The sequence below is a fragment of the Vulpes vulpes genome, chromosome 8 (genome assembly GCF_048418805.1).
Source record: "Vulpes vulpes isolate BD-2025 chromosome 8, VulVul3, whole genome shotgun sequence".
Classification (NCBI taxonomy): domain Eukaryota; kingdom Metazoa; phylum Chordata; class Mammalia; order Carnivora; family Canidae; genus Vulpes; species Vulpes vulpes.
In genome coordinates, this window is record NC_132787.1 from 95332810 (window position 1) to 95355119 (window position 22310).

Sequence of the window (22310 nt, forward strand, 5' to 3'; positions counted from 1 at the left end):
AGTCCAGGGAAACATTTCTCAACTGGTATTGAATAGTTTATAAGTAATCTGTAGTTGTAGCAGTTTAGGAAAGTATATATATCACTCCTTGAATATTTACAGCAACAACAAAATACGTTAAATACAAAATTGCACTGAGACATTCTGCAATTAATAAACATTTGACTTTATTTTACCTGGCATTTTATATAATCGTGAGATTATTTTTGCTCATAATCTCTATTAACTTTTCATGAAGTTGAAATGAACATTTAAGGCTTTATATAACTCACTTCTGGAAGTTCTAGTCCAGTGGCAAGAAGTTTCTTACTCATGATTACCCTTATGGGCCAGGAGAAAAGAAGCAGAAAGGCTGCCTCCCTGGTGAACTGTGTAGATAAATCCTTCCTAATACTCTCTTTACCTTCGACTCTCCCAGTCTGTAGAGGTAGGAAAGAATTCTATCATTTTATAAAGCTCCATCTAATCCTTTCTGGAATCAACAAAACCAAGTACTAGGTGAGATCTCTGCATGATAAACTCCTCTCTAGATCTTTCCATTTTGGGCCCATTTCACTTTCTGGGGTTTCTCGGCATTGGACTTGTACCTTACCACGACTGGAGAAGAATGGCCTCAACATGCTATTTTGGGGGGCTGACCACCAAGTACAAGATAGATCTCAGCCAATAGCTGATAGACCCAGGCAGCAGTCAGGCCAGGAGAGGAAGAGAAAGAGAAAAGGAGAAGGAAAGGAGAGGATGGCTATGTTCAGGGGTCAGGGGCCCTGTTTCCAACAACTCCCTCTCAAATATCTTTAAAGGTGCTTGAAAACAACTCTAATAACGTTATTTTTCATAAAATCCAGATGGTTACCTTTGGACAAAAAGGATATGGACTTTCATCACAGCAGAAGCTGAAGTAATTTGGAAGGTAAATATTTAAAATAAAAAGATGTTTGCCTTAGCTCCAAATCACATACAACAATCATTCTCTCTTATAAATTGATTTGGGATTCTCTATGACAGCATTTTTACTCTAGCTGGACTTTATCCCCCAAACTCCAATCTGCCCTGTAGATGACAGAGCAAGACTAAATTATTTTTCCCCCTGAACACTATCTAAGGTTGTGTTGCTTGCTTATGTGTATGCATATGATGCAGCTGCACCCCTTAGGGAGGGGTTATATAAGTAAAAGGCAGTGTTGGAATTTCTTTGTTTTATTATTCTGCATTGTTATTCCCAAGCCTAAGCAAAGAGTTTTCTCTGCTGATGCAGAACCAGAATGCGCTGTTCTTACAAAGTCATTTGGCAAAGATATGCTTCAGTAGGAGGGTCAAGAAACTATCCATATCACATTCTGGTGTTGGAGAATCCAGCTAAAGCTAAATCGCTCTTCCTTAATTTCATAAATATTCATTTTATAGGGAGGAATTTATCCAAGTCAAACTATGTTACTCTTGTAAGTGACAAAGGACAGGGGATAAGCAGGGTTGGCTCCCTCAAATCCCAAGGTTCCTACCCTGTCAAGTGATGGCATGACATTTCACTGATGTAGTTTTTCCTTTCTGCTTGGCTGTATGGTAGGTAGCTAAGAGAAACCGATTCATTTAACATAAAATATTAGCAATCATCAGGCTTTTTTTTTTCCTCTACGTGATTAAAGCACCGTGGAAATAAATGAGGTTCCTTAAGTGAGGTGTGAGTGTGCTGGCCCCAAGAAAAACCCTAGGCATGGAAATGGGGAGAAAATTTCAAGTAGACATGGAAAATTTCTCTCATTACTTTACTTATAAGAATCTTAATTAGTCCCAAAGGTTTTTCTCACTCATTTTAAAGCAAACTCAGGTAGATCAGACAATGAAATATGTGTCAATCAATCTCTTCGAGAGTCAGCCACCCTCACACAATCTGACCCTCTATACTAGGATTTGTGAGTTGGGTAGGATTTTGTTCCATTTGAAATAGCAGATACGTCTGTGGAATTGTGCAGATAAATGGGCTTTTCTAATTTAGTTCATCTTGGTAAATTAATAAAAAATTCCTGCCAATCAAGCATGTGCATGTTTGCAGGAATATTATCAGTAGGTAATGGAGATAATTAATACTTCATGACATCAAGGTCTGAAATTAAAATCAAATCTGAGACTTAACTGCGATTATTAAATCTGAGGAAAATTATCTTTCAGATGACAAGTGTCACAACCTTCGGCACCTGAATTAATAACAGGGAGCGAGCCTCCAAAAACACACTGCACACTTCTTTTTTTCTGTGTTGCAATAATTACCACTTTGTGACATCAAGGACCTATATGTCTGGCTCAAGATAATATTGCACATCAGTGAAGTGTATTGAAGTAGAAAACACAAATTTCAGACAATGTATCTAGTAGCAAAATATAACTGAAAGGAGTAAAGGATGGGGAGGTGAGAGACACTGGCTATAGTGCTGACTTTTTGAGACCTGGGTTCCAGCCCAGAATCATGCTGATATTTCTCCCTTTGACTCTAGTTAAGCAAGTCATTTCACCTCAGCTGATTCTTGGTTCTTTCATCACGTGAAGCTAATTTTTGCTCCATTGAAAAGATGGATCAAATAGGAGCATTTTTGAAATAATTATTTGTTTTCTTTTATCCATTCATCTTCGCAATTTGCACTGAGCACCAGCCAATATGTGAGATATTTGGGAAATTAGAAATTAGAAAAGATAAGACACGGCTCCTGATCTCAAAGGACTTCATGACTTGGTGAGAGAATTATCTATGTGCCGTATACCAAGACCGAGAGAGGCTTGGAGTCCTTGAGACGTGTGTCTCATGGGGCAGCACTGAGGGTGGGTTGCTGGAAGGGAGACCCGGAGCAGGGAGGATGGGCTGAATCTTGGGGGACACGCATCTTTTAACAGAAAGATGAATGTTCAAGGGAACAGGATAACTGTTCATAAATTATTTTTCCCACAATACTATGTTGGAGTGGTTGATTCTCAGGGATTAGTTACATACTAATGTGTGACTCTTATAGGTACATGCTGCAAACAAAACGTTGTTTCTCAAATCACATCTGCATTCTGGAAGTGGAGTGTTATGGTTTCTAATAAGGAAAAAAAAATAATAACTTGCCTGAGGATAGCCAACTAGAAAGAATTGGAGCTAGGATTTGAACCATGTGGCTTAATTTGTATATGTAAGATCTAATTTTGTTGCCATCGTTGAGATCCAGGAATCACTGGGGTAAGGCCAGCAAGGACCCTTTCTTACAGGGGCAGGACCCAATAGAACAATTGTATTGAGGACCCATCCCAGGCCCAGAGAGGAAGCCCAATGCCTGACAGGGAGTGTAGTCATAGAGAACAAGCTGGTTTGCAGGAGTGAAGAAAGGCTAAAGGGGTGGGGAGAGGGATGGGGTTGCCCAGGGCTCACTAAACCTCAGAATGAAGGCTGAAGAGTAACTCCTGACACTTCATTGGGGCCTCTGAGCTGGCTTTGGCCCTGGCTTCCTCTGCCAGGACTGACCCAGGGAAGGCTATAGCTTCTTACAACTGAGAGAGGGAAAGGAGAGGCAGGTCCTAACAACACCCAGGGATGACAGAGGGGGAGTAAGAATCCTGTGTTCATCTGGACCTGGCAAAACTCTCCCCGCCAAGGGGTAGATGTAAGATCTACAACTGTCCCTGCTGCGCTTTTGAACTATACCTTCCCTTCTGTACAAGCTGAGCTGAAACTAGGGGGTCTGTACCCACACTGGTGGCTAAAACATGAGGAATCTCCCATCCTGTTGTGTACATAACCACAGTGTAAGCTCCAACCTCCCTGCCACCCTAGCCCCCACTCCATGATTTTTCAGTGCTCCTCTCAGGAGACCTTCAGGCCTCTCTCCAACACGAGGGCCACCGTCTGTCCTGTGGCTAGGCCCTGTGCTATACTACACACTTTTAAATATTAAATGTTGACACTAGTCTAAGAACAGTGCCACTCCCCCATACCCTGGGGGACATGGTCCCCCCCTGCCCCTGGTCCCACTTATTGCTCAGATGTGAAATCTCCTCTTAGCTCAGATGTGACTGATTAGAAACTGCTGGAAAACACAAGACTTAAACTCAATGATGGCCTAGCATGTGTCCTTCTCCAGTGTACACCCAGCGCACACTGCTGTTTCTTATTCTCTTATCTGATTAAAATCCTTTATATATTATTTTGTAGCTGAGACATGGGATATTCAAATTGTGTTAAGACAAAGGGTCTGCTAACATACAATTTCCTCTTTCCTCTACCCATCAGAACTTGCCATTCGTTATCTCACTTCTTCTGAGCCTGTCAGATGCCGGAAGTCTAATTTGGGACACCAATTATCACTTTGGAAGTGACAGTTGCCGGAGGGGTTGTACAGTCCCATGACTGATCACAAAGGTTAGTCAGAAAGACCAGGGCTGGAGTCCTATGTCAGCTACTTAAAAGATTAATGACTTTGTATAAGTGACTGCATCTTTTCATGTCTCAGGTTTTCAACTATATATGTAACGGAGACATTACGAGGACCTAACATAGAAGGTTGTTGTGTGGGTTAAATGTGATCAAAGACATTAAATGTTTAGAATGCTTTAGTGTAAAATAAGTGCTTAATAAATGCTGGCTGTCGTTGTTGCCTATTAACACCTTTGCAGTATATTGTGCTCTGACCCTCAGAGAATAAGTGTGTTCAGTCCTAATGTGAATCCTTAAAACTCAGACATAATGCTTTGGAATATCACAGGAATGTCATAAACCATGGGAGACTGCTGACAGGGATTTGAGGCGGGGATGCTTTCCTTGCTGTCAGCCACCTTCCCATAGTGAGGATGTGGCGGAGTGTTTCCACAGACATTACAAAAGCACTGAGATCCACTCTCAAACTGGGTCTCATGAGAGCCCTGCAAAATGGGGGTTTGGAATTTACTTGTAAAGAGACAAACATATGCTGCAGTTGAGAGGTAGCTGAATTTCCAGGCCATATCTAGTCTTCTGGGAATTTGGTGTATATTAGCATAACTACAGAAATCATTTTTTAAGCAACCCTTCAATGGCCAGAGTTGCAGTGGACTCCCTGTTAACACAGGAAGCCCTGGTGTGCTGTGAGTCAGCTTTGTGTGATCCAGAGAGAAGGATTTGGAGAAGCTTACCCCCTCCACCCCCACCCCCTGCCTTGGAACAATGTTTATTCCCTGTTTTATCCTCCAAGTGAAGGCATATGTTTCTTCGATTTGTTGTTTGCAGCAAGGTGCAGCTTAGAGGGGAGTGTGGATGCGCTTGTGTTTGCCATGAAATTAAATAAAAGCAATGATACATAGCCAATGTGCACCCATAAATTTCAAGAAGGAAAATTCCAATGTGGCATGAGGATAGAAGTAGCTGATATATTAGAAGAGAACGACACTGAATCTTGTGCAAAACGAGAGAAATATAATTTCCCTGCATTATCTTGTCCCTTTCTTAATTGCCTACCAAGATGCATTCATCAACTAGCTTCCCTAGGCTCGAGCTTACAACTTGCATGCATTTTTATATAAAACCAGCTTGTGTTTTAAGTATAAAACACACTGCTTGTGCTATCACACCAGACACAGCAAATGGATAAAAATCTTCACTTGTCAGTTTCTAGATACAACGCACTTTGCATTTCAAGACTGGGAAATAGGCTGCAAACACCGAGCACTGACAGTAAATATGGGGCTTTGGAGGATCGGCTGGACCATATTTGCTGGGGAGGAGGCTCACACCACTACCTGGGGCTTTATACAGCCTTGGAGTTGATAGAGGGAAAGGATGGCTAGCCATCCAACTACTTCCCATCCCAGTGGCAGGCTCAGTACTGCCTTCCACACTTGGAGTTAGTTGCTGAGAGATAGACTCAAGCTCCATCCAACCTTAAAAGTCTGAAAGGAAGGCAAATTTGGCGAATATGGGCTCAACAGCAGGTCAGGACTTGATGTAGAAGAGACCATGAAAAAAAAAAAATTAAAAAAAAAAAAAAAAAAAAGAAGAGACCATGAAGACCACACAAAGGGGGCACATTAAAAACCGTAACATCTCTTCCTGACAATAAGGCCCTCTGGTACATATATCAAAATTACAGAACATAGAAGCTGATGATGGCCCCAAATAAGAATCCCAATAGGAGGAAGAATGCTATCAACCTTAATTCCCATGATCCCTGAGGTTGCAGAAGCCACACTACCATCTGCATGTGTTTAAAGGGCCCTATTCCATCTCCTGCCAGCCACCTCACCATGCAAATGGTGTACAGTAAGAACTTGGCAGATACAGCTGGAGACATATGGAAGCAATTCCTAGTTCTGACACTAACTGTGTGATTTTTGGCAAATTATACAATCTCTCTTAGCCTCAGTTTCTTAATTTGTAATTTGGGGATAATAATAACATCAACCTCATAGAGTTATTGTGATTTTTAAATTAGATATTGCATGTTAACAGCTTAGCATAGTAAGTGTTTATAGTAGCTATATAATAAGTGCTAAGTAAATGTTAAGTATTATTATCAGCTTTGACTGATATTACACAAAAGCAGTGTGTTTGCATAGAATTGCAGTGGACTTTGTTTAATAGTTTAGGTTTTTGAGGTTAAGGAAAAGTCTATGATTTTACCCAGAGCCACACAACTAGTCAAAACATATTTTTCATTATTGTTTTGGGGTTTTCAGTATATGGATCTCACACATATTTTGTTAGATTTATACCTGCTTCATTTTTTTTTTTTTTTTGGTGTTGTTGTAAACGACTTTTTTTTTTTAAATTCAAATTTCAATGGCTCATTGTTAGTATAGAAAACTACAATTGATTTTTGTGATATTTGTATGCTGTGACCTTGTAAATCTCATGTATTAGTGCTAGGAAGGTTTTTATCAATTTTTGGGCATTTTTATGTCTTCTATGAATGGATAGAATTTTATAATTTTGTTTTTCTTAGGTGCATGTTTTTATTTTTCTTTCTTTATTACACTGGCTAGAGCTTCCAGTACAGCATTGAATGGATTAGTGAAAGAAGAAATTTTTGGCTTGATCCTAATATTAGGAGAAAAACATTCACTCTTTCACACTATATATGATGCTAACTATAGGCTTTTGGTAGATGCCATTTTATCAAATCAGAAATTCCTCTTCTATTTCTGGCACGTCTGAAGTTTTTTTTTTTTTTTTTTTTTTTTTTATCATTAATAGGGATGTTAAACTTAAAAATAAAAAAAATGGGCAGCCCGGGTGGCTCAGCAGTTTAGTGCTGCCTTCAGCCCAGGGCCTGATCCTGAAGACCCGGGATTGAATCCCACATCGGGATCCCTGCATGGAGCCTGCTTCTCCCTCTGCCTGTGTCTCTGCCTCTCTCTCTCTCTCATGAATAAATAAATAAAATCTTTAAAAATAAATAAATTAAATAAAATAAATTAAAAAAACATTTTTGGGGTGGCTAGGTGGTCAGTTGGTTGAGCCTCCAACTATTGATTTCAGCTCAGGACATGATCTCAGAGTCCTGGGATCAGGCCCTGCATTGGACTCTATGATCAGTGAGGAGTCGGCTTGAGATTTTTTTCTCTCCTTCTCCCTCTGGCCCTCCTCTTGCTCTTTCTCTCTCTAAAATAAATAAATAAATCTTTAAAAAAAGTTTTTGCATCTATTGAAATGATCACATGATTCTTCTTTATTTTGTTAATATAAATTTTGTTGATTTTTTCAGAAGTTTTTAAAATAAAATTAGAAGAATCATAACTTAAGTGGAATTATTTTTATTTTTCCAAGGATAGACATTTTGATTTAAGGAACTTTAGCAGAGAAACTGGAAAATAGCTGTTTACATCAGAGTTAAATTTAATTAGTGGATATTTCCTGTAAGTCCAGAGGGTAGGACATCTGCTTCTGAGTTCAGAGAGTGCTTGTGGATTTATCCAGGGTGTTCCATGTGAAACTGGCTTATGCCATTATTTTTAAAAATAAACTCATTTTAGCATGTTATTTTCCCTAAGCTGAAAATCAAGCACTATTTAATTCAGCTCAAAGAGTGAAATGTGCTCTAATAAGCCCTTACCAGAAGATCCATATAGAAACCAGCCAGGTCTGTCATAGCTGAGGGCTGGGGAAGGTGCAGAGGTGGCTGAACCAGCATGGACAGGCCACAGCAAGTACTATAACACCTGCCCTAACGGTCCCAAGACAGAGATGATAAAAGATAAAATGAATTAATACCCAGGCATTGCTTCCAGAGCTTTCCAGCCTCCAATTAAAATTTTATGTGTGGGAGTTTGAATGGGTGCTTTAAGAAAATACTGATTCATTTGGGTCCTGATTTTTTTTTTTATATAAAGAAATAGGTCTTTTGTCTCCTGAACAGCACCTGCTCCTTTCTAAATAACGTCATGCCAAACTTACAGTTTGCTTTCATCATTCAAATCCGATCTGTCCTAGACTCTAAAGAGTCTTTTGGTACTATTGTTCTTGGTTCCTTTTCCCATTGTCCTTTTCATCTCACATCCCTCTAGCAATAGCTATTCTATGAAATGGAGAAAAAAAAAAAGCATTACCTAAACCATTTTAACAAATAAATGCAACATCTTTCCCCATTTATTTTCCTCCCTTGCAGTCTGGTGCAGAGAAGAACCCTCACAGCCCTGGACTGTAGCAGATATTCTGGTTCGCATGTTCCATATGAAGGAAGCCATGTATTAAATTGGGATGAGCCCTTGCATTTCATCACAGAAAGTGAGTGTTGGCTTGAAATGGAGGATCAGCTCATGTGGGATGAGATGATGGCTGGGATCATCAACTGCTGCTCCTGGGCAAAGGACCGAATTATTAAAACTGTTGTTTATGGCCCTTATCATTTACAAACAGGTGAACAGAGAAAAAAGACTTTCAATTTCCCTAAATTAATTTGCAGTGGAGGGTTCTCTTGTGTTAAAAAGATAAGAAACTTGTATGGAATTACAGAACAAGAAGTTTACAGCTGTCTAAAGGAACTGCAAAACTAAGGTTATCTAGCAAATGTGGGTAAAATGACATTTGTCAGAATGACTGTTACTCTTTATGACACATTTGAGAAATTGAAATGGCTTTGAGACAAATAATGTCCTAATTCGTGATCCTATCACCCTGGAAAAACTACCTGGATAAGTTCAGTAAAGTTGGCTCCAAGATAGTTAATTGTGGGCCAAACAGGTAGTCAGGACGTTGATGCACTGGGAAATTAAAAGAGTATTTTAATTTCAAGAAGTCCTTCCCCAAAGCCAGTGTCATTGGCTAAGTAAAGGGCTCCTCAGCATTTCAAAGTGAAGAGGTATCAGCTATTTTTCTCTTCTACTTATTGGTGCTACATCCACATATATTCACTTCCATATTAATGTTTACATACCTTCTCCAACATTTATATATATATATATATATATATATATATATATATATATATATATAATATACTCACAAATATATATATACTCACAAAACCTTTTGTATCTGTATAATAACGATATTACAAAATTTGTAATACTAATAACTTGTTACAATGTCCACATAACTTACCAAGCATCGTATATACATTAGGTCATTTCCACCTCACAAAAATCCTACTTGATACAACTATAAGAACCACACCGATCCTACTGATGAGAAAGTTGAATTTTAGGGGTTGGGTAACTTGCTCAAGTTCCCATCAATAGCAAAGAAAGGACCCTAAAGTATAACTTCTAGGACTCCAAAACCCATGCATTCAAACAGTCCACTACCTGACACATAACTCATTCAACAACTATTTAGCGTCAAGTATGATGCTATATGCCTTCCTAAGTATCTTGCACTTCCACTCATATACACAGTCCTCTCCGCACTCCCTGCTTTGAAATTTAGTACCACTCCTGCGTTATCAGTAATATTGGAGTATTTTTCTTATAAGAATTCTCCTGGTTTTTGTCTTTCATTATTTAGGATAGTGTCTCTTTTTCCCTCCTCTATGTATTCATCAATTATGCCATGACAAATTATACTGAGACAAATTTAAATTTCATCTCAATGTCAGGTTTTTCCTCACCCTCCCCAATGTATAGAAATTCTTCCCACATTGGAGATTATGCTATTTTACTTCACAATCATCAGTTTGAACCATATATCTTTTTTGTCCATTTTGGTTTTAATACATGTAGAATACATTTTAATGTCTTTCTTGAACACAAAACTGGGCACCTCATGTAAGCCTGGTGAATTTCTATTGAATCATCCGATGATTAAACAAATACCCCAAAGATTACGTGCTCAAAACAGCAATGACAAGAACTGCAAATAAAACACAATAACAATTTTTAAAAGCAAGTCTTGATGCCTTTTGGGAAAATGATACCATATATCAAAGCTAAAGGAATGATTCCTACAAGAAGACAGAGAATCAGGAAAGGTCCAGGGCAGAGTAAATTCAATAATTCCACTTTTACGTTAGGGAAAGTTCCTCTAACTGGAGGCTATATAGCTTGAGCTTAGAAAAAGGCCACTTAGAGTTTTACAGAAAGTGAAGTGAAACAGCTGTACTTCATGTCAGCCATCTTCTCGGGGCTCAGAAAAGTCTAGAACGTGACCTGAGGATCACAATTCATTCTCTCACGACAGTGTGGGGACAGATCTCTCTGGATGAGATGTTCAAGATTTGTTTGTGCAGGACACAAGATTGATGTTCATTACTTTCCTTCAACCATTTTACTCTCATTATCCACAACAAGGGCTTAAGTTAGTGAGGATTAAAGAACAAATTATTCTAAAGCAAGAAGCTCTAGCCTCAAGACATACACATAGAGAGAAACTGGTTTAAAAAAATAAACAATGTAGGATTAAATTATGAACTTGTTCACTGAACAGTAACATGGCAATTTGCTAAGGTAATTATTACCATTAATTCGAGAGTCAATAATTATCATAGCAGTTCTACCATTTCATCTCTCATTTATTCTGAAATCCTAGAAGCAGATTTTTGTTTTTGTTTTTATTTTTCAGATACCTGGTTTGCTTGGCTAGTCTAAAAGCCTCCATTCTAATGACTTTTATAATCTTAGGCATTTTTTTTTTTTTTTTGGTGGGAATCGCAAACTTTTCAGAAAGCCGTCTTACGTTAGTGAAACAATGCACTGAGATCCAAAAGGTAATTAATCTTGGTCACTCTTCCCTTCTATAGAGCACTCCAGCCTGGAGGTTAATAGAAAAGAAGGCAGTGGCTGCCATTTTGGATCTCATTCTGTTTCAATTTTCTGGTCACAAACACCATGATTTTTCTATCCAAAAGGGGTGAACAGGAGCATATAACTCTCCCCTTGACGCCTTTCCCTCAGGCCCTTCAGTCTTTGGAGTGCAGGACTTAGTGCTGGTTTAATTGAACTGCTGTGCTTGGCTTCTCCTCTGAAAGAGAGAGATATATAGTCCCTCTGGTGACATGTTGCGACAAATTCCAAACTTAGCTGGATTTAACTCTGTGAATTAAAAATACTGCTTGAGATTGGGAGCCACATGAAAAGAGTAACTCCAGCTACTGGCATGTAAACAAACACTTTACAAAGGGGGTGCAAAAGTTCTGGCTTCTCTTCCGCTTAACTACCATAAACTTGCATTGCTCAATTTTCTTTTTTACACCATAATAATGGCTATTTCGGGGTGTGGGTGATCACAGTGTACCTTGGTGGAGCACTTAATAAATCTGTATTCGAGGCAGTAAAATACCAATAACCTTGCCTTAGAGAGGATATTAGCTTCATAGTTTTGAAAGAAGACAATTATCGACACTATTGGATTTGCTCAGAATAGGTAAGAATAGGCTCATTTAAATCCAAATAACCTAATTACACTGATGTTTTGAGAAGAAGAGCTAGAATCAAAGATTTACAGAATCTAGGAACTGTAGAGTATCATCATCAGAATAATCTATGCAGCCACTTGAATATAAAAATGAAAAAAAAAAAAAACAGAAAAAACTGAAGCCCAGAGAGTTTGAAGTGACTTTATCTATTGCTCAGCTAGTTGGGGGAAGGATGGAGGCAAATATTCAGAGGCTTTTAGGTCTTCTGTGTCCTAAGACTTTTTCTCTCCTCTACATAACACTGCCTCAAGGCACTTGGGGAAGCCTGAAGCCTATTTCCTAGCTATATTTTACAGGAAAAAGTGAGGTAGATAAGGCTTTAAAAAGCTCTAGGAATATAAGGTGCTTGAGCTGGATGACAAACAGCAGCCAAATAAACATCTACATGTTCCTTCCCATATTTGGTCTCAGAATCTAGCCTTCCCATCTTACCCTTGGGATGGGCTAATAATGGAACCAGGTAGGGCAGGGAATTCTTGATCAGGGTGGGACTTGTAAGTAGCTGGGCCTTAGTAGCAGGTGTTGGGCCTTTAATTCATTATAGCTTTTCCAGACCTAGGACTGAAGTACTAGCAGGGAGGAGACTGCAAGGCAGAACCTTAATCCGATATTTTATCTAGCTAGTTCATAGCAATGAAATCCAACCACTTATTAAATCTCCTAATGTTTGTCATGCCCTGTGCTGGGTGACAGATGCACAGAGATGAACGGGCCACATTCCCCACCCACGAGAAAGAGACAGATATGTGCAGGGAGAACTTCAGAGCAATGCGGTACGTGATAGACGCAGCATGTGTTTCTGGGGCTATCTCATTCCTGACTGTGACTAAACATCCCAGATAAGGGAATGAAGTGATCTCAGAGCCTGTGTGTAGAAAGAACCTGTGTCCAAGGATAAGTGAATATAGCTGAGGAGAAGGGACTGGATTATAGGAGGTCAAATGATCTTTCTTTCAAAAACACAAGGAAAGCAATAGGAGGCAGCTCCCAGGCCATGATCATCTTCCAGTATGAGTGTGGTTTATGGCCTAGGAATTAGCTGCCAGGCAACATGGCTCTACCATCCCCCCAATCTACAGCTGATGTAAAATAGCTGAGATGTGGCACAGGATACTAAGGCCCTTCTCCATAGGGAAGGACCAAACCTGAGACAGGATCCCAGTGTACAGAGACAGGAGAGCCAACAATAAAAATCTGTTGGATATCCAACAGATTTGCTTCATTGTTTACGTTTTCAGCTCAAGTTTAAAACAGGCATGATGGCTGCAAAGGAAGAGAGCTCAATTTTATAGACACCTGCTTCTGTTATGAGCTGCTACTCTGCTTTTACCTGGGTCCTCTCTTCACCAGTCACACCCTTGTCCCACAGGTACCTTCCCTTCATGCTCTGTATGTTAAATCACTATGAGTCAAGACCCTTTAGGGGTAAAGCAGTTGAAGATGGTAAATGAACCTGACTCTGCTTTTTTGAACCTGGCCAGACTCTTCCTTGGGGCCTTCGTTCCTTCCTGATATCCCCTGAGGACGTGGTAGATGGAGTAAGATCACTTCCAGGCAAGCTGTAAAGAAATATTGATTCAAAGACAGCATCCAACTTTAAGATTATAAAATGTAAGGAAGCAGTCTAACATCAGTGCTGCATGGGAGTGGGAGGGAAGAGAAAAGAGGCAGTAAACATGCAATGTGTCCTGAAGCTGTTTTGTGTCTTCTGCACAGTCAAGCAGACAAAACAAAGGAGAGGCTGAATCCTTCCTCCTGTGCCTTGGGCTCCACAGAGAGCATAAGATCATCATCATTATCCTGCTCTACCTCAGTGAAGAGTCCCTGAAACAGAAGGGATAACTGATACTGGAAGCAGTCTCCCCTGCTCAGGGAGTTTTGTGTCTCAGAATGCACCTCGCTGATGAATGTCTGCTGTCTGGAGATTCTGGACCTGTACAATTACTGGCCTGGCACATTGCAGCAAGACTAGCTGCCTGGCTAGGTACAAAATGGCTAAGGGACACAGATAATTCAGGTATTTTTCTCCAGTGAAATCCTTCCGGTGACATCCTGAAGTCATAATACATGCACAAAGATATTGATGTCTTTCGCACCTGAATGCTGGCACCTTTCTTTGACACAAAATAGATTTAACCTAAGTCCAGAGACACCCAGTGCACTAACAGGCAAACGTTGGTGGAATGACCTTTGGAAAGCATAATTCTTAGGGCCTCTGCCACTGGTTTATTTAGCATACTTTCCAAGAAATGTGAGCTGTGACTTTACTTTTCATGTGGTGCTGTCCATGCACACTCTAATACACAGGGGTTCCATATGTTAAATATCCACTTTTCTCCTTGACAGTGTCCTGCCTCCTACCATACTTACCATGCCCATTTCCTAACATATGCCCTTCCCAATTTTCCTGCCTGATTCCTCTCTGCTCTTTCCCTCACCTCCTATTCCTGCCATTCCAGAATATTCTCTACCCACTTCTAGCTCCATCATTTTGTTCACCCTGCTTCTCTCATGTCTAATGCTTTGCCTACTCTAAATGCCCAGAAAAATTATTTCTTTTTTGAAATATCCCCTACTGCTATCAGATAAATGTCATTTCTCTTAGTCTCAAGCTCTGGACATCTGGAGTTCTAGAGGTACACTACAGATCATGCATATCTCTCAATTCCACATTCAGTTAAATTAAGGTTGGAAGCTTGAGAGCAACCTCGGTGGTGGGAATATAGTATTTACAACATAGAAATTGGCAAATACTACATACCACAGCTTTCTGCTACCCTAACACCAGCCCATTTAAGAATAGCAAGTGGTACAGGAAATTACATACAGGTGGAACTCAATAAATTTTTACTAGATTTTCACATGCTAAAGATATTTTTTTATTTCCACCATACAAGATATTTTTGTTTGTTTTTTGAAGAGTACACTATTTAACCTTTGTAGTCAAAAGAACTTGGTAAAATTATGAAGAGCATATTTGTGAGAATGTTACTTTGCTTACAAATAGAATACATTAATTTAATGGGAACCAAAGCATTATTGTTCTCTGCAAAGCCAGCAGACTTCCTGCTCTCCTCCAGCTGACAGGTTTCTCATGTGAGGATAAAAGTCTCTCCTGCCCAGAACAGACTTCTGAAAACAAATGTTGGAGCCACAAAATAACTGTGGCTTTTTATCTTTCCTTCATTTTTCCCCCAGAGCAAGAATAGCCTTAAAAGGAATTTCTGATCCAAGATACCCATTTTCTTGGACTATAATCTTAGTCCACATGTCATCTAGCTAGGCCCTTCTTTTTGATGAGAAAACCCCCAGAGGTGGAAGAAATGGTCTGGATGCAAACTAAAGGCAGAGGATATATGACTCAAATATATCATGACTCTTTAGAGTCTTAATTAAGAAAGTGAAAGAGGTAGACATATGACATTAATTTCTGGTTTTAAATATCCCCCAGTCTCTTATGTTTGAAGAGAGCCCTATTATTAAGTATCCATGCATTCAAGCATACAAAGATCTGTCTCATTTAGGTAGCAAAGGATATGAGGCAGCTTACAGATTCAGTAGAATTCTAGTGAACCAGATGCAGAAAACAGGCAGGAATCAAGAAAACAAGGTGACAAAACACAGCCTAGGTCATGCCCCTGACAACTCATGTGTTAGAATCTCAACACATCTATTATCTGTGGATAATTCCTCAACTGCGTTTTGGGGGTTTGAGTTTCTATTCCCTGATTTGAAACCCTGGGCAGGAGTATTAGCTTAGTTGAGCCTAGATTACATGTTCCCGTGTTAGCTTACTGATTGAACTCTTTAGACTCCTATAATGGGAAACAGGCACTGCCTCCCATAAGAATTTCACTCTAAGGGATGGCTTAAAATAAAGAATGTGTGGAGCTAAAACAGAAAATGAGAACTATACATAGAAATGCAAAAAGAAAGAAGATAGGGAGGGACAAAGCAAGACAACTCCTGATCTGCTGGTGTAGCTGTCTTTCCAGGGAAAAAGAAGTCCTGAAAGTCATCTAGTTTCGATATTGCCATTAAGGTATATTTTGAAGATATAAGTATTGAAATACTACATAATCGATTTTATAAATAATCCCCTTCCCTCACCTATCTATCAAATCAGGTAAAGTGTTTGGGCCAGTATGTATTTACAAAATGGGAAAAGAAAAACAAACAAACATTTGAAACAAGAGATGACCGATTTAGTCCTGAAAAACCTAAGCTAACTCTTGTTTTACTTATTCAATAAAAACAATTCATTAACTCTACATTGATTTTTTCCGTTACATCACCAAAGAGCAGTGATTCCATTTTAAAGTTGTAGAAAGTCAATTTGATATTCAGAAAGCCACTAGAGTCATCACTGTTGGTTGCCTGCCTAGTACTGTGCATGCTTTTCGATTCTAAAAGAAAACCCTTTTGCTTCATATAACCATCTTTACTTAATACAGCATGTCTCAACTTCACAATGACCATCCCATTCCCCTTGCCAGGGAATGGCTTACAGGGGGTATATGACCCAACCCTGATCATTGAAATTTGAAGGGGAGCCAATGAAGTTTCTCTGAGAAGATAAAAAAAGAGACATGTTGCTCCCTTCACTCCCTGGATGTTATTAGGACCACATGGGATGCCTGAAATTGCTCCAGTCCCCATGCTACTTAAGGGTGAGGCTATTACTTGGGGAAATAACCAAATGAAACACAAAGATTCAGGGCCAAATACGTGACACACCTTGCACAGAACCTGCCTACATCTGGATTTCTTGTTACTTGAGAACATGGTTTTCCTCTTTGTGAAAGCCAATTTAAGTTAGGATTTCTTGTTAATTGCCATCAAATGTGTCCTGATGTTGTTAGGTGGAACAATGTGTCTTATTTTTTTGGAGAAACTGAAGGCTACACTGATCACAGAGTCTATTAAGAGGCAAAGCAAGGCAGGAGCAGAAAGACAATTGTTTTTTCTTTTAGAAAGAAGGTAATAGTATACCCTTACAGAAACATCATCCTAATTCTTTAGAATTAACTCAATGTTAAGAGCCAAACTGAAAAAAAAAAAAATTAAAAAAAAAAAAATGAGCCAAACTGGATGCTCTTTCCTGCCTTTCACAAAAACATGTCCATATTATGGTCTAATGATCACATGCACTGATGTAACATTTAAAGTGAAGTCATCTCTCAGTACTGTGAAGCTTACTGAATTTGTCATGTATCTAGTAATACAAATAGTAATGCAGGCCTGGGAAATGGCATTCTATTAAGGGTGTATGCTTTAGAGAAAGAATAAATGGACTCAGTTATTGGTTTCATAGGAAGCAGGTCAACTTAGAAAGGGTTAATGCAATATGGTTACCATCCGTTGCCTGATAACCATATGTCTTATGTGATTCATAATGCACCAGAATTGTGTAATCTTTAAACAACTCCACGACTTAGGTTTTATTAAACCCATTTCTCTAGGAAAGAAACTAGGTTTCAAAGAGGTCAACTAAATTGTCCAAGATCACACAGCCAGTAATTAACATATTAGAATATGAATCCAGCATGCCTGACTTAAAAAGATAAAGATATTTATCTTTTTCTACATCTTGTTTCTGGGTTAATAAGCCTGGATTAAAAAAAATACTGAGAAAGGCTTCATTTAGTCATCTTTTCCTTTTCTTCCTTTTTAAATTTTTTTCTGTTATCATCTTCCTTTTTTTCTTTCAATTTTCTTCTTTCTTCATAACATATTTAGAGCAACCATGAAAGATACAAAGCTAACTCAGGACAGGTCCTACTCTTGCTGTCTTTAAAAAAGCTAATCCATACATACCTATAAGTCAAAGTGGAAATTATTCAACAATGTAAGAAAGATGAAAGAAGGATGCTAGAAGTTTGGAGAAAAATGAATGATTTCATAACAACAAAAAATCTGTACAAGAAGAATGCAGATAAGTGGTTCTCTATAAAGACAAGCAATCTAAATGCATATTATACTCAGGCATCAGTGAGGTCTTGACTTTTGGTAATGATAAAATCTTGGGAGACAATATGCAGAGATAAACATGTTTCAGGTTCTGAAAACAGTCAGTTGTTCTGGCACATATAACAGTATCCTAAATTCTACTTCAATTGCCCCAAGATGTATCGATATGGATTCACATGGGTTGATGGACTAGAGGTGTGGCCTGTCCCTCCATTACACTGGGGGTATCTTCTCACATCAAGAATTCAGAATCCTCAGCTGATCGTTCATACATGCTCCTTAGGCCAGATGTAGGTAACAGGATGCCACTGAGTAGATATAAGGATCTTCAAAGGTTCCTTCTATCTGTATTCCTATAGGAGAACATATTTTGCATGGATATTTTCTTCTTTGGGATCAATACACAGTGATTGAGAGAGTGAAATATTTGTCAAGGTTTTAGTATGTTAGGGAGCTAGAGGGGGTGAGTAATATTATATCCATGTTAATAATTCTTCTACAGGCAGGAAGGTAATTTATTATACTCCATTACTGAGATTGGGAGATAGGGTGAGAAAACTTAAACATTTCAGTCAAGATAACCTTCCCTTACCCCTGAAAAGTAAGTCCTCATTTATCTTCCTTCCACCCAGATAGCTCTGACTAAATACTATTATGTGAAAAAAGAGTGTAGTAGATTTTAAATAGGAGGGGATAATACTATGTTTAATATGGCTATATATCATCTGTGCTTTCACAGAACTCCTGGAACAACTATTTGTTCACTCAAAACTATGTTTGAAAACATCTTTTTGCTACTTTCCCTATTTCTTATCACATGATACCAACAGACTTAGGTGATTCATGAGTTTTACAAATATATGGATTCCCTAAAGTGACTGTTTTCATGTTTTCTAGGACTGTCATACAGACATAGACCAGTTGAGATGATTTTATAATCTATACTTAAAACAGAGGAACAGGTTATAAACATTCCAATCCACAAATTTAATAAGCAAATAATGTAAATAATAAGAAAATTGCCAGACTCCCTACTCAATTCAATTCAGAAAACATTTAGCACAATTTAGGAACAGGCTTTCCAGGGAAGTAGAGGCAAAGAGTTCTAGAACATAGTTCTTCCAGGAAGTTACAGTTCTGTGGAATAGGCCAGACCTGAATGACTATATGAGGCAGAATAAGGTCAGCTGTGTGACAGGTATGGATAAGTGCCATGTGAGATAGAAGAGATGGGGGTCATGTGTAACTAGAGAATCAGGAAAGGCTTCAAAAACAGTTGATGTCTCAGCTGCACTCTGGAGAAAAGGACGGAAAGAACTTCCATACATAAAGATGGGGAGGAGTAAATGAGTAATGGCCGTAGATGACCTTAGCCTGTCTATGTGGAAATAATGTAGTAATGAAAAGATCAAGAATTGGCATCAGACAAAAATAGACTCACATCCTGGCTAACAATCTAACTAAATCCCATCTAACAATCCCATCTAACAATATAACTAAATAAAGCCTACTTAATTTCTTAGGTCTCATTTTTTCCCTATGTGAAATTCGAATTTTTACCTTATAAAACTCATCTTAATTGGTTTGTTTTGAATATTATATGATGTATGCAAGTGTGTAGCCCAGGGTCTGGACTATGGGACATATTCTATTATTTCATCCCCTCTAGTCTCATCCACTTTTCTCTACTTAACAAACCCAATCCATCACTTCTAGGAAGACATACAGCCTGTATTCATTCATTCATTCCATAAGTGTTTCCTGAGCACTATTTCATTTACCTTCTTCTCCCAATACCTATCACACTTATTTTCAGTGTAACAATTACTTTGAGAGCAAAGAAGCATTCATACTTTCTGTGCTACCCAGTCTGAGAATCTCTGTTTTCCTGAGTCAGGATTAATTGGTGAACTATAGAAGTGGCAAATGTGAGTGACTGCCATGTGTAAATAAGAATCAAGACAGGAAGCTCACTTTGGGATCAGTGGCTACCCTCTGTCCCTCTTTAGCACAATCGGCCTAAAAGATTCCTGACTTAGCCAGCTCTGTACTTATATAGAAAATAACCCTCACTGTGGGATTTAATTCCCCATTTTTTATTTGTCACTTGAAAATACTGGCCTATTCCATCTCTGGTTCCAGAATGAACATACCTTGGCACAGTGTGAGAGTGTCATCAGGTGCTCACAGCCCAGTAAGGCCATTTGGAACAAAAGAAGAAATATAAATAAAAGAAATCAAGTGCATTAACAACTTGCTTTTTTCCATATGTTAACATAATTGCAGCTTCCCTTCTTTCCAGGATGGCCTTCAGACTCTAAAATGCAATATCTTACTGTTGGTGGTTTATTTCTTATTTCTTATTTTGTTTTCTTTTTTTTTGTTTTCAGTATGTGCTACAAAGAAAGGAGAAAGTTGAGTTATTTTCACTACACAAAATAAGAAAGTAACACAGTTGAAGTGTCAGGGAGTCTGTGAAAGTTTCTGATATAACCATTGCTGAGGACAGCCCGGGTGGCCCAGCGGTTTAGCGCCATCTTCAATCCAGGGTGTGATCCTGGGGACTGGGGATCAAGTCCCACGTCAGGCTCCCTGCATGGAGCCTGCTTCTCCCTCTGCCTGTGTCTCTGCCTCTCTCTCTCTCTCTTTCTCTCTTTGTGTGTCTCTCATGAATAAATAAATAAAATCTTAAAAAAAAAAAAAAAACTGCTGAGAAGTCCCTGGAAGAAATTTTACCCTATGTGCAAAACAAAAAGGTCCTGAGCCTATTTACCTGGGTCAGGTTTCTTGGGATCAATCTTGAAAATCATACTTGGAGATCATCATAAATAGTTTTATTTTTGCTGGTTTTTTTTTCTTTTACATTGCTATCCTTTTATTCCCCTCACTCCAATTCTGTATTTGATGGTTTCTCTAGGGCAAGAAAGAGAAAGAAAAGAATCCCCACAATTACAGAATCAGGAATGAGAAGACAGACAATATATGCCACTAGGATAGAGCCCACTTAATGGGAAGACCAATGGACCCTTTACTATTTAGTCATTATGTTTGCTACAGCCTTTAGAGAGGTACATTTAAAAACAAATGAATACCCACAGTCTTACAGAAATAAACAACTGATAAATATTAAAGGGATTTGATACGTCCAGCAGAGCTATTTCCTTTGTATTATTTTCCCACCCTCCCTACCTAGTTAAGTCACTTAGAGGATGCATTTAAGAAAAAGAAATCTCAAATATTTTTCTTTGTCTTCCCTTCATTGTCTCCTAAATTCTTCCATGTGGATTCATAATGTATTATAAAATATTTTTCTTTAAAAGTTCAGATATTCTTGAAGAAGAAAGAAAGTCTGAGTATAAATTTAAGTCAGCAGATTGTTTTTCTCTTTATTTTACCATGTGGTCAGAAGTTTTGAATGGCTGGAGGAAAGAGTACTATGGCATGTGGGTTATTTTGAGCACTTTGGACTTGGATATGACACTGGAGTCTAGGATTTTATCCAAGAAAAAGAGAATGAAAGAAAGGAGAAAGAAAAGAAAGAGAGAGAGAAAGAGAAAGAGAGAGAAAACTCTGCCAGTGATAAACTAGGGCCAGATAATAAAGAGGGAACATAAAGGAATTCAAGAAGTACCAAAAGCCAACATCTCAGTCTATCAGACACTAGATATTCAATACAGTAAAAACACTTTCAGAGGGTGGCAACTTTCTAATCACCATGTTTCTTTAGGATAATGTTGTTTATTATTAACAAAGGAAGTGTCTGGAAACACGTTCTGGCCAAGAAGATTCTTGGCTACAGCAAACCTTTCCAGATTTATCATTTGATTTGTTGCTGTTGCAGTTTGCTTTTTTAATTATTGTGATGTGCTCAGTTTGAAAGCGTTTTTATTTTCACACCGGAGATATATCCAAAGATCTCTGGAGTAGACTTTTCCTCAAAATTCTACTCATCAGCATTGGGTTGTGATATGGGAAGTACTACCATCCACCCAGGTTTGGACACAGTTCTGAGTTACCATGTGTTCCCAGTCTTCAGGTCATAGGGCTCGACTGCACATTTCCCTACTCTGTGTCTGGTTCCTTCTCCTTGCCCCATATGACTTTCATTTCATTTCTGCTTTTGTTTCTGGCATGATGTTACTTAGCATGTCTCCCATAAATAAAGATTTGGCATGTTACAGGCTTTTTTTTTTTTTTCACACTGCTGCACTCAATGAGAACTTTCTGTTGGTTCTTTTTCCAGTCAGAATGTCTTAAAGATTGCAGGTTAATTCTTCCTTGTTAGATGCTTTATTCAAGAGCATCCTGATTCTGGAAGATTCAGCTTTCAGTAGTTATTTTTAGTACTCAATTGATTCAAGCATATTCCAAATTCTGAGGAAAAAAAAATCACTTCAACCAAGAGATCCTATCAATCACAGCGTGGTTTGCATGCTTATTTAGCTGGTTAGTAATTAAAGGCAGCTAAAAATACCAGGCATGCATGAATGGTGTGAT

At 38.6% G+C, this 22310-nt stretch overlaps 1 long non-coding RNA gene across 1 annotated transcript in view; it reads left to right on the forward strand.

Moving 5' to 3' along the window:
- The first annotated feature begins 845 nt into the window (after positions 1-845).
- LOC140600023 (uncharacterized) overlaps positions 846-22310 on the forward strand; it is a 39993-nt gene continuing 18528 nt past the window's right edge. Inside the window, exons 1-3 of the long non-coding RNA XR_012003210.1 lie at positions 846-910; positions 4256-4384; positions 8601-8719. This is a non-coding gene — a long non-coding RNA (uncharacterized lncRNA). The remainder of the gene's footprint in view (positions 911-4255; positions 4385-8600; positions 8720-22310) is intronic.